The sequence below is a fragment of the Tursiops truncatus genome, chromosome 4, assembly GCF_011762595.2.
Source record: "Tursiops truncatus isolate mTurTru1 chromosome 4, mTurTru1.mat.Y, whole genome shotgun sequence".
NCBI lineage: Eukaryota > Metazoa > Chordata > Mammalia > Artiodactyla > Delphinidae > Tursiops > Tursiops truncatus.
The window spans coordinates 110,163,757-110,175,889 of NC_047037.1; the positions used below are offsets into that span (position 1 = coordinate 110,163,757).

The window sequence follows — 12,133 nt, forward strand, 5'->3', positions numbered from 1 at the left end:
GTGTGTGTGTGTGTGTGTAGTCCCATCATATTCTGAGTATCATTCCTGCCAAGCTTTGTAGAATTTTATTTCTACAGAACATCTCATCCCATTTCAAAGTCTGCTTTTTAATTTAGCTCACAATACCTTTTTATCAACCTCTACATATTGTTGCCAAGGGCCAGTGTCTCTTAGACTCTGGGCCTCATGTTGGCCTATGCTTTGTTTCACTGGCATTGTTTCTAGACTTTACACATCCCAAGTTCTGATTTTTCTGTATCTGCTACTAGTGAAATATGTAGGTAGTCTAACCTTAAATTTATTAAAATGCCAGACATAAAGACAATCAAAATTTTACAAAGGGCAATGCACATGTAAGGTGATAGCATGGCATTTCAAACTTAGTGGAAATCTACCGGTCTGATCTGATGACATCTCAAAATAGTAATGAACTAATATACAAGTGAATAATTTTTTAAAATACCTGGTTATTTATGTAAATCAAGGTTGACTCAGAGGTAGAGGGCATTTAATGTTTCCCTGAGATATACTTTTATGAATCTCAGGGGTTAAAAACTGCAGTGAGCTAATAAACCTGTCTGGCTTTAGATGAGTCAGGCTAATTATAAGGCAAACTCAGTTTGATGCATTCTCTGTCAATAGGAGCATTTAGAACAGCATCCTGAATATCTCTTGTTATCAACTGAGACCTTGGCTTTCTACGATTTGGGCTGCCTCTAGAGTGTTTCCATTTTCATGATCTTTTCCCAAGCTGGGTTCGATTTCCGGTTGTAAACTGGGCAGGGAAAAATTATTAGGCAGTGTTTCTTCACAGAAAATTCTTACAGCTTCTCAGTTGTGTCTACAAAGTAGATCTCTTTTAATATGTGTTCATCCCTGTAATGGTCCTAATAATGGCCCAGGGGAAAGCCAAGAACACCAAAATCAAATAGATGGGATCGCTATTAGTGGACACCTGTATTTTTCAGCCAAATGGGGCTTTCTTTCACCTGTCTTGTTAAAAATTAAACAGTCCTTGAGGCATCATTTTTCATCCATTAGGGACCAACTGTAAGAATAATGTGATTGTATAAAAACTTTCTGGTAGAAAACTGAAGAGCCAAGGATAATCTGGCCTTCAGTATAATATAATCTGTCCCTCTCTATTTATTATATTTCCACAGTCCCTTGTTAGCTCTGGGACATCTGTGTTTTAAAAGAGTGGTGGCAAAGCTCTCACTGAGACAGAGGTCTTCATTTGCTGAATTTACTAGCAACACAGCATGTAACTGTGTTAAGCCATCTTACTAAACAACAAATGAGATTCCAGAGGCCAAGGCTTACAGAGAAAAACACTTCTCCCTCACTTCATCTCTTTGTAGCTCAATAAAACAACCAAAGACCCTGATGGCCTAGTTTTTATAATACTGTCTTTTTTCCCCGGGTAAACCATCTGGCTCCTGACTTAATCAGGTTGGACTCTGAATACAGATTTCATCCCAGTTTTGCTTGATGGTGGTGACTTCCTCCAGTATTTATTTTAGACCAAGTAGTAACCGTCTCTTTGTTTATTCTCAATGTTGAAAATTACCTGCATTTTTTTTATGCTTAGCTTCACTACAATATTTTCTTTTCTTTCATTAAATAATTAATAATCAATGAAAACTTTACATAAATCAAACTTTTTTTGTGTGTTTTATTCTATGAATTCAAAACATAAAGTTTAGATCCACATCTTTCTTTCTTTCTTTTTTTTTTTTTTTTGCGGTATGCGGGCCTCTCACTGTTGTGGCCTCTCCTGTTGCGGAGCACAGGCTCCGGACGCACAGGCTCAGCGGCCATGGCTCACGGGCCCAGCCGCTCCGCGGCACATGGGATCCCCCCAGACCGGGGCACGAACCCGCGTCCCCCGAATCGGCAGGCAGATTCCCAACCACTGCGCCACCAGGGAAGCCCAAGATTCACCTCTTTCTTTCAAGCAACCTGAAATTATAACTCCAGCCAATATTTTTAAATTTAACTCATTGATCTTTATAATATTAAGGAGAATTATATTTTACATGCAAACTGTACATGAGCTCTTTAAGTTTATTTTCCATATGAACTTCACTGTCCTCAATGCTAGTGTTTATATTTTAAATCATTGATTATTGGTTCTTTGGCTTTTAAGACTACTAGGGGACAAAAATTGTCATGAGGAGTGTATATACACAGACACACACACACACACACACACACACAAGTTTTGTTCTAACATAAGTAGCATACCTTTTTTATTTTGTTTTGGGTTTAAGACTTGACTTAGAGAATCCTTCACTCTTTATAATTCTTTACACTCTTTTCTATGCAAAAAGGAAAACTTTGGGAGATACATGACTACTTTTCTTGGCCATAGTCTTTACCTTTTCAAGAATTTTGTTTTTCATTTTATAGAAATCTGTAAATAATTAATTAAAGCAAATCTACTAATTGGCTACACCATGCATAATATGCTGCTCTGGGATCTTCCTGCTAATTACTCTGGAAAAACACTACCACCATAACTTAAGAGAACACTTTTCTAGAGAAAAATTCTCCACACTTTGCTTTTGCTTTTCAATGTCTTGGGTTTTGATTTCTATTAGTTTCAATTAACGATCACTCAATTTGTCTTAACTTCTAAACTTTTCCCACTCTGATCATCTTCTCTTTAAGTATATCAGACTCAGTCTAAACCTTCTCCATCTTTAATACAATTTCTTATGGCAACTCACAGCAGATGATCAACATTAAATTAAGTAGCTTGATATTTAGGCATGATGTGAGAAATTTCTATGGAATCATCTTTAATCCAAGGCTTGATCACCTTGATCTTCCTTCTTCCTTGATGTTTTAAGTTGATCTGAAGCCTGAGTGTAACTTGTAGTTCTTCACCCTGGAGTTGGGAGCCATGTTATTAGCTCACAGGGTCAACACCTCATTTCATTATTTGCCTCCCCAACAGCATAACAGTTTCTTTAGGTCTCTGTAGGAAGGATCAAGTGGCATTACAAACAGTTCTAGATTCTTTATCAGTGACTTTGTCTTTCCATACAGTGTTCAATGAGGTATAGGATAAAAATTAGTAATGTTTATTTTATTGAGGAAACGCTTCTTGGCCAAATAGTGTCAAGGATTTAAAAAGGAAGATGAGAAGAAAGAAAAAGAAAGAAGAAAGAAAGAAAGAAAGCAAAAGAGAGAAAGAAAGGGAGGGAGGAAGAAAGAAAGGGAGAGAGAGAGAGGGAGGGAGGAAAGAAGGAGAAATTGTTTACCAAAACAAAGTAACTAAAAAACATATTTACAATTGTTATATTGTAACATATTTACAATTTTAATATTTACAATTAAAAAAAAAATTTCCAGTACTACAGTGTCTTTTTAAAAATTTTTGTAAAACTCTGATTGAATAAAGTATCATTGAAAAACTTTACTCCTAGCTGAAGTAAACAGAAATGTGCTTTAAGAGTACACAAGTATAACTTATATGAAATAATTACATTCCAGCCAAAATGATATGATGAAATTTTGATAAATGGGTTATATTTCCAAGATTCCAACTTACTGATAAATCATAACCATTTTCAGGACCATTACAACCATTTAATGCCAGATTACAAAGGTGAAAGGGCACAGAAATTGAGGTAGGATAAAAATGTTATTAAGAGCTTTGTTAATCCATAAAACATATCTCTGTGTTTGGACATATTTGTGTTTGTGTATGTTTAAATCCACACACAGAACCACAGAGGGTGGGAGATATATCATGGTACATCATTGCATGACAGTGCGCATTCTCAGCATCCATGGCTATTTCTCATTCTTTGACGTACAACCTAAAGCATCCATACACTTTCTATCCTCATAGTCTAACAGCATGGTCTGATTAATATGTACCTAGGAATAAAATACATAGTAGAAAATTAAAATATTACTTGATCTATAACAGGAACACTGCTAGGTCTAGTGGGCAAAAATCAGACTTATGTTGTCACAATGGCAAGTCACTAGTCTTTTTATCTAGATTTCAGACCTAAGACTGTTCAAGTACTTCTGAATGACAGCCTGGGCTCCTTGAGAAATGATGCTATAATATTGACATGAGTGTGTGATGTAATTACTCCTCCTATCCTTCCCCAAGGGGCAATAAAGCCACTATCGAGAATATCTCTGCACAAGAAAACATCCAATCATTTTAAGGATTACTAGACACTGACAGTAAATTAAACTTAGTTATTGAGGACCCCAAATGACACAGGGGTCTACCAGTAAAAATTAGGGTGCAGATAGTACACATGCCTAAGACACCAACTCCTGTTTCATTGCTTCTTCTTCCTGAATCCACAGCATGATCTCATAGGAAGTTCTTTGTGACCATGGATAAAATAATTTCCTTTTGGTTCTAGACAACATGCTGGCTCTAGTCAGAAATTTGCTGATGCAAATTTAGGACAGCTCTAAATAGGAGTGTCCCTGAAGAATAATGATAATGAAAATCTTACTGGGGAGACTACTGAACAGCTCAGTTGGTACCGGATTGTTTTGGTATTGACAGAAATCCTTGTGTCTGTTAGCTATTGATAATACAAAATTGATGGATAATTTATGACTATGAAGCTTCAGTGATGTTAAGCAATGAACATTCATTTCTCTCATGCATTGTCAGGGTTCAGCTGGTCCAGGATGGGCTTTGGCTAATCCCACCTGGCATGCTTATGTGCATGGAGAGTCCTGCAGCTTCAAATGTCTCACATCCTCCTCCTGAGATCAGGGAGCTGCTTGGATATCTCCTTCTCATCTAAACTGACTAGTGGACTAATGTTTTATCTAAACTAATTTAGACTAATGTTGCTAAAGTTTTAGGTTGATGAGTAGAAATGTGGAAACAATAGGCCTGGAACAGTGATTCCAAGGATATCTGGAGGTTTGTAGATAGATATTCTAGGATGGACTGAAATATGCAAGTATCTGTTTCAGATGACTATTTAACAAAGGACATCCACATAAGTGGAGGCTCTGAATAATCATATAGACAAGATGACATATTTTGTGAATGTTAATAAACCCCATTTCTCCTCTACCTAGTGTTTGCTCAATATGGACATAGCAGCAAAAATACAAGCTCTGTATGAACCCAACACATGGAATTCCACTACAAGGATGATCTGGCTTTTGCCACTGTGGATTGCTTAACCTTCCAGGAGCAGACACTGATGCTGAAACATCAGTTTGATTCCTGACCCTGGAGAATAGCCAACCACATTGTTGGTAGGTTAAAAAATTAGTTACTTTCCATCGTAGAGAGGACAGTGATATTTTCTTACTGAAATTAACATTTATTCCAGTTAAAATTCTACTTCTGTCCTCTCACCACTATCTATAAACTTTGGCATACTTTAATCACCATCATTGATTCTGATGAAGGAAATTATCTCACAGCAAACAAAAGTGCTGCAATGAGCACACGCCCATGAAATTTGAAGGTATTGCCATCAACCCCAAGACTATAAGCAGCTCACATTGTGAAGACCATATCAATGGCCTATTGAAAACTCAGTTTTGTTTCCATTTGGGAGTCAGCATACTTAAATATAGTGTTTTTTAATATCAGGCATGATTTATGCTTCTAGCCAGTGACCATTATTGCTTTTTCGTGAAAGGAAATATAAAGGGGAAAGGGCAGTGGAATACAAAGGAAATATAAAGGGGAAGGGGCAATAGAGAACTTATACATTTATGGCTTTGCTGATAGCAACTATTCTAAGAAAAACAAGCTGATTTTTTTTTAAAGAAAGTAAAAAGGAGCACATGTAAGAAAGTGTAATTGTTGTAAATTGCTTGGCTCTGCAGTGAACAATATTTTTTTTAATGTGAAAAAAGTTAACTTGGTGATTTATTCATCAAAATAAATAAATTAACCAGAAGTATGGGGAGGCAGTGGGAAATTAAAGAAGCAAATTTTAATCCTCTAAAAGGAAGTAAATATATTTCTAAAACTGATAAATCATGAAATAACAATGTAAGCATATTATTTAGAAACACAGAATTAATGCTTAATGAAACACCTGAAGAAATGAATGGTGATATCCTCTTGAAAGCACAATTGGAAGGTAGAAGGGAAAAGGAAGGAACTACTTTTGTATTATAATTAATATTTGTGTCGATTTTAGATCTTTATGTATTTATTCCTTTGATAAGAAATATTATAACTTTAATAGATAATCTGTGTGCTGCAGTTGTCAGGAGGAATTGGTCTTCTTCTAACTCTTCTTTCAGTTCCACTTGTTGATATTTACTGCTAGTTAAACCTATTGTAGACCCTTCATCTATGACTATTAACAAAGTACAGCAGATCAACAGGGTTGGCATCAGTCTTCAGGGGTCAGAACTGGGCTGGAACTGCACACACAGTGGGGCTCTCACCCCCATTCTTATTCACCTGGACCTCGAAGAAGTCACATCTGAAATCATTAATGTGTGAGCATTAGAAGATTCTGGTCATGAATACAGTCCAGTATTCAAGGACACTGAAATCATGTTTTCCTCTACTGTGATCATCTTTCCTTTTGACTCAAAGGTCAGTCAAATTTTTACATTCCTTTGACAATAGAAATTACAAATCAAATGTACACACTTGAATATCAGTGACAGTGATCATATGTGGAGTTTGGGGCAGAGAGGCACATTGACCTCAAAAAGACTAAAGGTCCTACTATAACATAATCAATTCCTTTTACTATTCCTAGAAATGCATCAGTGCTGTGTGGTTTAGCTCAGTCTCTGATCATTCTCACCAGGATCATGACATAAACATAAAACTGGCCTTGATGCCTCCTGTAAGTCTTGCACATTGCTTCCAAAAAGATCTTTTTTTTTAAGGCAAATGACATCATACTTAATCTTTATTTAAAACCTGAAATCTTTCAGACTGCTTTAAGGATATTGTCCAACTTATTATCTTGGCCAAAAAACATCTGATCCATGCGTATCCTTCTGACTTATCTTCTACCGTTACCCCACCTACATCCAATACTACAGCTTGAGTATTTCTTTTTCTTTCTGGTAGTCAATATTCACACTGAGGCATTTTGTTGGGCAAACCCTCTATTTAGATGTTTCACGCTCTTTGGCTTTTAAGTCTCTGAGTTAGTTCTTAGTTCCTGTTTTATCAGCTTTCCAGAGTGGATGCTCACGATAAAGATTTTGAAAGCAAAGCAACTTTAGGCAACTCTTGTTTTTATATCAAAATATGTAGTCTTGACTTTCCATGCCAGATTCTCCCCTTCATGCCAGATCACATGCTAACAGCCTCTCTTATGTTGATCTCTGTAACTGAGTATCTGTAGCCATCTCTCTTCATGTTTAGTAACCTCATCACTTCTCACCTTGGTCACTATGTGACCATAGAGTTATTCTTGATTCTTTCTAATTTTCTGCTCCATAACTATCACTCCAGCTTCATCTTCAATCTTGCAGTTAATTTTCCAGCTATGCTAAATCATTTGTCTTTGCATATGCCGTTTCTCTGCCTACTATACCCTTTTTTTTCACATTCCACTTAGGTAACAGCTGTTCACACTCTAGCACTTCCCTTCTCCCTGACTGCCCGTGATTCCGTTGGGGGCTTTTATGATATGTTTCAATATCAGCTAAGACTTCCATTGTAGCAAGATCATATTGTTTTCTTTTCCTTTTTTTTCTTTTTTTTGATTGACATGCATCTACATTTATTAGGAACGCCTAGATCCATAGATTGTCAGTATTTAAAAGAACAAACCAAAAACAACTGAGCTTGATGGGCAGAACACAAGGGGACTAAATGCATACTTTGTTTTTCCGGGTGTTCCCATGTCAAGAAGTCATATTTTCTCTTTGGCTTAATGAGCAAAAGTTTATTCAAAATTACAGACAACATTTACTTGGTTCCTGTGTTTATAGAAATAGAATCGAGGTTTCTATGCATATATGGAATTTTGAGGAGATGAATATAATGCCACAAGGAACAAGAAGCTTGGAAGATAATTTAATCCAAAGTTTCAACATACCGTTACTTTTGCAACTTTGTATACTCCATAGAGCAGAGTAAAATCCACAGGGCTCCATGAAGCTGGGGAATCCAAGTCAATTTATTGCATTATTTACCTTGATATAGTTGCTACAAAGCAGTGGAAAGCTTTTGAGGTTCTTCAATAACAGAACTCAGTTCAAAATGAAATACTTTCAAGAAACAGTCTTATTTCTTTATAAAATGTAGACCAATAAGCTCAAATTCAGAAAGGTACTCTAAGATAACTGGCTATGAATTAGGTTATAGAAGTTTCAGGTAATTGTTATGTGAATGTTTTTTCCATTAATCCACTTTAAAATCACTATGATTAAATGATTGTACTATTTCTTTCTTTTGGCTGAAAGATACAGAAACCATGATCCAATGATTTGAACCTTTCTCATTTGAGTTCATTATTAACAAACATTCCTAGTGCTATTAGCCAATTAACCCATTATTTAAATACACTCTGACTTTTCAAAACATTTTAAGATCTACTGAATCTTGTGCCATCATGAAAATCCTTCTCCTCAAAATTTGTTTGGTGAGTTTTCCCCTGGTTAAAACGTCAGCATTTTGGGAACTATGAACTTGAGGGAGGGGGTTCAGCGTGTCTGTTACAGTTCTTACAGAAAGACACTGTCCAGGCACAGCAAGCATGTTGATATGAATGACTGCTTGATTTGAGTTCACAGGGATTCATATTTTTCTTGCTTTTCATTATTTCATATCCTGAATATTAGAATTTAGGCTTACACATCCTTCAGTTTCTTAGCACGGCTCGCTTAATCTGAGCTTTTGAACTTCAGATGAACTTGGGCTGAGGTTTCGAATCTGTAATGAAACCTGAAACTAAGCAAGTTTCCCCTAATTTCAGTCTAATTGTTGAAGTCTTCATAACTTCAGGGCATAGGAAGCATGTGTGTGGCACATTTTAGAAATTACTGATTTTTTTTAAAGGCAAGTTCTGCTCTGTGTACAAAAACCGACACCTTGGACATAGCTCTTCTGCAGTTGCAGAACCGGAAATCCTCAGGAATCCTTCCCTGGCACCACTGCCTCCCACTCCTAGCCACACGGCATGTGTGATCTTAGTTCCCCGACCAGGGATCGAACCCCCACCCCCTGCATTGGAAGCACAGAGTCTTAACCACTGGACCAGCAGGGAAGTCCCAGGAATTCTTTCTCGTCCCACTTCCCAGGCCCTAGTTTTCCTTGTGTACCTTAGTCCTTAGTTTAGCAAGTTCCTCCTCTAAACTTTTAATGTGTTCCTCCAGCATGGCCTTGTCTTGCTGGGCTTTCTGACTGGCTTGGCTTCGTGCTTCTTCAATCATCCTTTCATACCACTTTTCCATCTGGGTGGAAACAGCCTCAAAGAAATAGTGGGTGAGCTCCAGCGCTTGGGAGGTGTCTCGAATGTGAGGGGCAGTCTGCTTGCCACCTGCTGCTGGTGGCGGCTGCCCGCAGGTGGTGCTGGGTGCTGGGTGCTGGCCTAGGTGCCTCGTCTGTCCACTTTTCCCAGACTTCTTGGTTTGGGTGCCTCTGTCAACACAGGGCCCAGCCTGTGGGTTGCATTTGGCTGCCTCTTTCAAGGGTAACGAGGCTGTCTGGACCTTGACATTCCTCAGTCGGGAGCCTGTACAATCCGAGGAAGACAGCTCCTGCTGGGGTCTGTGGGTGGCTGTGGAGCTGAGGGCCTTTTCCTTGGGCCTGGCCACCTGGGGGGAGCTGTCAGAGGCTGCTACTGGACCTGCAGTCCCCACTGACTGATCCACACCTGTGGAGGACTCGCAAGTGGAGGGTGTGGATTTAGTCTTGGAGGCCCCAGAATCTCCAGAAAGCTTCAGCTCCAGATTCTGAATCTTTAACGTGCACCAAGTTTTTAATTCGTCCACCAAGGACATCTGCCGTTTCTCTCCCTCGTGCTTCTCTGAGTCCGAGTGCTGCTACAGGCGATTCAGGCACTCCTTCCTCTCTGCTGAGAGTCGCTCGACCATCAGCTGGTCCAGAACCCGCATTTGGTGCTGGGTCTTATTCTCCATGTGCCCCAGCTTCGTGTTCATCTTATCCTGAACCAACACCAGCTCTGCTTTGATCTCCTCCACAGTTGCCTCCAACTGATTCTCCAGCTTGTTGATCAGGGGTTCACATCGACAGCCATTTATTGGTGCCTGCATCACTTTGCTGCCCTTGCCCCGGTACAGCATGTAGAGCTGGTATGCTCTGAACTCATGGGGGATGGGGGTAAACAGCGATGCCTGGGCCTCTTTTTAGGGTCATTGTGAGTGCGCGAGTTCTTCAGCTGTCAGGGCTGCTTGTGTGCTGGTGGGGTGGAGTCAGAAAACGCTGACACATTGGGCCTTGACTTTTTCTGCCTGTTGTCCTTTGCTCTGGGCTCTGGGGAGGAGGACAGGAAATCTCTGGACTCTTCTTTTCTGGGTACAGCCTGTTCACTGCTATGGGTGTCTCCTGCTGAGACACTTCCCTGGGGCACTTTAGTGAGGAGGAGAGCAACTTCTGGATTATTGTGGTAGCAGGCAGTCTCCAGTGGAGTCCGGCCTGCATTATTGACAATGGTCCCATCTGCTCCGGCTTCCACTAAGATTTTAACCACCTTCTTGTGATTTAGGGCAGCAGCAATATAAAGTGCTGTGTCTCCAGCATCGTCCTGGACATCGAGGTCACAGCCAGCCTTCAGCAAGATCTGGACCACAGAAAGATGGCCCTTATTGGCAGCAAGATGCAAGGGGTCCAGCCATGCTTGGTAACGGCTACCTTGGTGCCCTTGTTAATGAGCTGAAACACATTCTCCGCCTGGCCTTTGCACGGAGCTATGAGCAGGTATTCTGAAAGCCTGGTGACCACATCCTGCTGGCTCATGAATTAGGAGAGAAAGACGTTTTCGGGGAAGTGGTAGACAAGTTCCTTTGGCTCAAGGTGATGCCACAGGTCCAGGCAGGTACCCGTGGGTAAAGATTCTCCGATCATTGGAAGGTGTCTTCATCACTGTGCCATCTTTGGGGCCTCTGCAGTCAGGATGCCCGCGACTCCAAGATCATATTGTTTTCTAATATTTGCTTTGTCTCTGGCTCTCATTAGAGTATAAGCTTCTGGGGGATGAGGTGCTAAATGAACATGTGATTTCAAATGAGTAAAAATGCTTGTCAACTTCTTCATCAATCAGCAAATCCATATACAGGCCTCTTTGGCTTATTCCTGAAGCCTCAGGGGCATTTCAGGGATCTAGGGTCTAAAAATCTATAGATCCTCTTCTAAACTTGAGGCCTATTTTAAAGAAAATCATCCTCTAAGAGCCCTCTAAACAAACACATTCTCTTGCAAGGTCAGCAGAAAGAAGGTTAAGAAAAATATAAAATTACCTGAGATCATGTCAACTATATTAATATCTAAAGACCAAAGCTCATGTGCAGTTTCTGCCTCAAAGAGTTAGTGCAGATGTGAAAACAGAGAAGTTCTTTAATGTCACCTGATGGCAAAAGGTGGAGCCAGGATTTAGACCCATTCAGTTGGCTTCAGAGCAATTTGAGTAATGTTGAAAGGCATTGAATAATGAGGAGATATTGAATAATATCCTTTGAACTGAGAAGTAACTTTCAGACCAAAAAACGAAGCAGGCAACTCCATAAAGTGCAATTATGAAGTTTATTGTGGGTAACTTACATACAGGCAGGATCAGGCAGACAAGGGTCCAGAGGCATTTGTGGCTACATGCCCATCTGCCAAAGGGGGTGCTGGGGACTGTGAAGAGGCCAAAGCTAAAAATAGAATCTGACTACCAGGGAGAAGTATGTCTGGTACTAAATGGAACTAAATTGGAACTCATGACCAATAACCATCTTCATCAGCAAAAGATATTCTTTCTGTTTTCATATCAGATGAAGGCAAGTGTAAAAGTTGATTGGAAATTTATCTGGCTTGGGGGCATTCTTTGTGAGTAAGTCACCCAGAAAGGGGAGAGTGGTAGGACTGCAGGTCTAAGAGGAAGCTGTAAAATGGAGTCAGTGATGGTATGTGCAAGTCAAAACAGCCCTTATACTTTACCTTTTGGCTCACAAACATCCCCAAGAGTAC

General features: G+C 39.5%; 1 pseudogene; it reads right to left on the reverse strand.

Moving 5' to 3' along the window:
• Window positions 1–9,220: 9,220 nt before the first annotated feature.
• Window positions 9,221–10,921, reverse strand: LOC117312232 (ankyrin repeat domain-containing protein 6 pseudogene; annotated as a pseudogene).
• Between the last annotated feature and the right edge of the window lie 1,212 nt (window positions 10,922–12,133).